This window comes from Eptatretus burgeri, chromosome 3, assembly GCF_056783735.1.
Source record: "Eptatretus burgeri isolate ZD-2024b chromosome 3, Ebu_testis_v1, whole genome shotgun sequence".
Lineage (NCBI taxonomy): Eukaryota > Metazoa > Chordata > Myxini > Myxiniformes > Myxinidae > Eptatretus > Eptatretus burgeri.
Genome location: NC_140963.1, coordinates 105,739,477 through 105,744,476, shown reverse-complemented (window position 1 = coordinate 105,744,476; position 5,000 = coordinate 105,739,477). Strand labels below are relative to the sequence as shown.

Here is a 5,000-nt window from a genome sequence, read left to right as displayed (position 1 = left end):
ACACGGACGACTTAAATAAAATTGCCGGCGCTAGACAGACATGCCGGGGGCGCACTCATATTTACAGTACATCTTAACCTTAACTTACAAATTTTACACTAAACCATGGCCCAGGATCATTGAACTCTGCAAAAAGAAAGCAGTTAGCAGGGAGCCAGGCTGCCCACATGCAGTCTCTGGCTCAAACAATGCAGGTGACAGGGAACGTGGCTGGCTGCTCACACGCAGTCCAAGGCCTTCCCTTTTGAGCTGAACTCAGTGAACCACAACGGTGCATGGGCCGCACAAACGTAGTCTCCGTGCCAGCTCAAGTGGCACACGCAATGAGCACAACGAATGGATGGATGAACACAAACACGGTGCACGGGCCGCCACTGCAGGCCCGTGTTGTAGCTGCCAACGGGGCAGTTCTTGCAGCTTGCAAACTGTTGCTTTCTGATCCTGGCGCACATGGAAACGAACAGGGGGGGGGGGGGCAAAGCAAAAATTGAACGGGGCTGGTGAACGTGGGCAGTGGGCATGGCATGGCAAAGGAGCAGGCAAACACAGCCCGCAGAAGAAGGCCGTCGCAGGCAAACACAGCCGGCAGATGAACTGGCCGGCACAGGCCTTGAAGAAAAACAGCCAGCAGATGAACTGGCCGGCACAGGCCTTGCAGCACAGCAGCTGCAGACGATCCAGCCGGCACAGGCCTTGAAGAAAGGCAGCCAGCAGATGAAGTTGGCCAGCCTTTGCCGTTCAGTGGAGGTTGGTGGAGGGAGTGCGGTGGTGCTGGCCACTCGGAAGGCGGGCTCGGACCTACCTACCTGTCTCCCTCCCAACCTATCGCCTTTGCCTGTCACTGTACATACCCACTCCCTTAATTTGTTAAACCCCAATTTAGCCCCAACTTATTTTTTGTTGTTTTTTTTATTTTTACTTCCCCACTATAAATCGTCCCCTAACCCCCTTTATCGTCCTTGTTCGGCTAACCTATCCTGTCACCTAGCCTACTCCCAACCCCTACGTTCCCTTCCCGGAGGGGAATAAGGGAGAGCTAACGTCCTGTGTCGAGGCCCAACGAAGCCTCAGGATGGCCTCCCCAGAGTTCGGCGATCTTAACACCAAGTGGGTCCAGGGCCCACAACGACAGCGAGGGGATGGATGGTGCGGAGGGGTACATCTCCTAATCTACCCTAACCATTTAACTGTTAAACTACCCCGGGGCTTTCAACAAGCGCCTCTCGCTTTAACTATTGGTTCTATAAACCCAGATTCCCGTCGCCTGTGTTGGTGTCCTCACAATTTCGGGCCTCGCCCCCCCAATTTTCTCTCCGTGCCCTCACACGGTCTCCTGGCTGGGACACGTGGCTCCCTTTGGCAGGCACGACCCTCTGCCGATTCTCCCGCTATGGCACCCCCGGGCACTACACTGCCTCCGAGCCTACCAGCTCCCTAACACCGGGGAGTGCCCCCCATGGCACCTCCCCTGAAACGCACACGTGGCAGGCCGGCCTCCCGGGCCCCTTTCCGAGGGTCACCCGTGCCCACAACACTGCCCACGCGGCTAATGGCGCCCCGGGCCCCCGCACCAAGCAGGCGCACCCGTGCCCACTACTCTATCCCGGCCCCCCATGGACCCATGGCCTACCGCGGCCGACTAGCCTGGTGCCCGGGGTACCCACTCAGCGATACTCACCTTTCGCAGCCATGCTCCCAAGCCCGTCAACAGGGCTCCTGCACCCCTCCAAATGGGTCTCGAGCCTACTTTCCCACTAACAACAAAACGACCTCCATTTTTCAATTTGACTAACCCAGCTAACTCACTTTACTCTGACCCCGGGGTCCCTTGGGCGGGAGTCACTCCTCCCCCCAATCACTCATCGCACCATGCATTCCCCATTCACTCCACTCACACAGACCCGCTGGCCTCACTCACTCAACAAGTACTCACCTCACAACTCACCAACTCTTCAACACACACACCGCTGAACTCTGCCATCCTCCTAACTACATCCCCTAACTAACTCGTGCTCCCACGTCGTCCCTTATACTACAGCACGTTCCATTTAACCTACGTAGCTAAGCTACGTCCCCACTACACATTCACAAGTCTGTCACTGTCTCCTAATCTCTTTAATCAATTTCCCCACCTAAATCTGGCTACAATCCCTCTAACTAATCCATTCCACGGACTCCATGAGGATTTACCCCTGCCCCATGAAGTCGGTCTAGCTAAGCTAACCCTTCCCCCTAACTAGTTTCCATCCTGTGCCCAGGGTAAGGGGGTCTTTCACCCCTTGCCCAGGAATCCTGTACACCCGAAAGTGAGGCTTGCTTTTTTCTTTTTTTTTTTTATATATGCGCAGCACCTGCGTGGCAACTCAGAGCTCGCGCACTTTGCACCTGCCCGTGACGTCATGCAGCTGCACGTGTACCTCGTCCCTCCTTGGACGGTACCATCCGGCCGGGATACCCCTCCTGCCGGATTCCAACCCCACGTGCAGCCATGACGTCACCGTGCGCATAAAAAAACAAGCCCCACGTCTCGAGGGGTTCCCCACGCGAACACATGTGCTTTGCCCGTTGGAGCTTAACACACACGATCGCGTGGAGAACCCGTCCGGTCCAAATCCATCTACCTGCCTAAACTTTGTCCGTCCGCGGGATCGGCAAATCCACCGCGTGCGTTTCCGGACCGGGACTTCACTCTCGCAAGCGAGCACGTGGTGGCCTCGTGCGTTGCACAGCACGGACCGCGTGCTCACTGCTGGGTGAACCCGGCACGGTCCCCGAAACAACTACAGCCGCTACTCGGCTTTCTCTCCTCTGTCGCAGTCTCCGTCTCCATTCCACACACGCATACCTGCGTGTTACGACGCACACAGTCCACTCCATCACATTCACACCGGGAGATGCGGCTGCGTGCTCCCGCATGCCAACCGACATCTCCCTCTCATATCGCTCTCTCACACACACGGTCTCGCTTGCACACAGCGACCTTGCACACGGCCGTTCACTCACGCGTGCGGGGGCACTCACCCGCGGTGCCTCACTCGCACTCCGTGCCTCATCCACACACGCGGGGGCATTCACCCGCGGTGCCTCATCCACACTCCGTTCCTCATCCACACACGCGAGGGCACTCACCCGCGGTGCCTCATTCACACACACGGCGACACTCACACACGATGCCTCATCCACACACGGCGTGCTGGGAAGCACGTACTCCGGCTCCATCGCCACCACACCACTCACACACGGGGTCGCTTCCACACACGGTGCCACACTCACACCTTGCACCACACACACAGGGACAACCACACTGGGGATTCGTGTCCCCACAAGGGTCTCCGGGGCCTCTATACCCCCCAAGCTCTCCGTGCACCTGTCCACAGCACTCCTCCCCTCAACCTCGCAAAGCACGACCGAACTCACCTGGTCGTGACTCACCTCAAGGGGGCATACTCCCTCCCCTCGTTCCTGGAGGAGGCCATCCAGCTGCTCGCACTGGGTCTCTACCCAGTCCGCCAGCTCACCCTCACTATCCTCCACTACCTCTGTGTGTGTGTGTGCGTCACTTACCCCGTCTTCCTCGTGTAGTCTTTCCTCTATTTTTTCTATCTCCCGTGTCTCTCCCAACTCTTCACCCTTTACCTCCCTTGTCTCAACTATTATTTCCTTTGTCACGGCCTTCATGCCCGCCTGCAGGCATCGGCCCATGTTCTGCGTCTCACCCCGGAACTTTTTCATTTCCTCCTTCATGTTTGTTTCCATTCCGTTCATTTGCTTGTTCATTTCGTTTTTCATTTCATTTGTATTTGTATCCATCTTTTCGTTCATGTGTTGTGTATTCGCATCCATCGTCGTTTTCACTTCATTCATTTGCTTGTTCATGTCTTTCATTTCGTTTTTTATTTCATTTGTCATTGCCGCCAGCATGGCGCATAGCTGGGCCATGTCGGGTGCGCTTGGGTGAGCCGTTTCGGCAGGGGTCGGGGAAGGATTTTGGTGGAGAGGGGGAGGGGAGGTGTCATACACCGCGGCCGCTGCCGCACCCACCTCGGGCCCTGGGTTCAGTTGGGCGAGTCCGTGTTCCTGCACAATCAACATTTCCTGCTCGGGGATTCCATCCTGGACCATGGACTCTACATTATTACACATATACATTTCTAATACCCCTGGCTCCCGCTCGCCTTGAGACGCCATCTTGCTTCTCGTGAAGGGTTAATTTGCTCGCTCGTAATTTGGACGGAATCGGGGGTCGCTTCTCTCACCCCTGGACCGATTCCCGTGAATTTAGCCGGAGACAGGAGAGCCTGTTTTCCTGTTCTCCGATACCAGTGCCGCGAGGAGGGCGATGAATTTGTATCGCACGACCTGACACCAGTGTTGCGGATTTCGCGCCCGCCGGCGTGCTGACGGCCACGTAACTCGAATCGCGGCACGTCGCCCACCGGACGGACAATCCAGTCGTGACCCTCTCGGACTAACGCCGGGAACCAGTCACGGGTGGACCTTTCGGTCTCACCGCGATCGAGCCAATCAGCCCCCGCGTGGGATAGGGTTGCTCGCCAAATTCGACCTACCTAAGTACCCACGCGGAGGGTAGACCGGGCGATCGCACCTCGCCGCAGGTCGACTTCGGACACGGGCCACTTAAGCGACCCGTTCCGTACTATCAGAATAACCGAGCGGTGTTATCGTCGACCTCGACGGTTCGATTAATTATCGGGCGTATTCAGCCCACTACCAACCCTTTACGTGAAGCAAGATGGGGGATTCAATGGGAGAAAAGACGAAGCGAAGCGGGACACAGTTCAACAATAAAAGCACATTTATTCGCGGCACACGGGGAAGCACACAAATACAATTCCACCAAATGCACACAGAAAAAACACAATTCCATTTTACACAAAAAGCAAATATAAAAGTGAAAACACAGTGCAGAGCTAATACCGACTACAGAGCACACGGCAACACTTATACAATTCTACTTCACAGACGGCGCCGACAACACA

At 56.1% G+C, this 5,000-nt stretch overlaps 1 protein-coding gene across 8 annotated transcripts in view; it reads left to right on the top strand.

Moving 5' to 3' along the window:
* The window catches only part of LOC147030592 (E3 SUMO-protein ligase PIAS2-like), a 174,449-nt gene that overhangs the window by 110,227 nt on the left and 59,222 nt on the right, over positions 1 to 5,000 (top strand). The gene's annotated exons all lie outside the window — the stretch shown is intronic.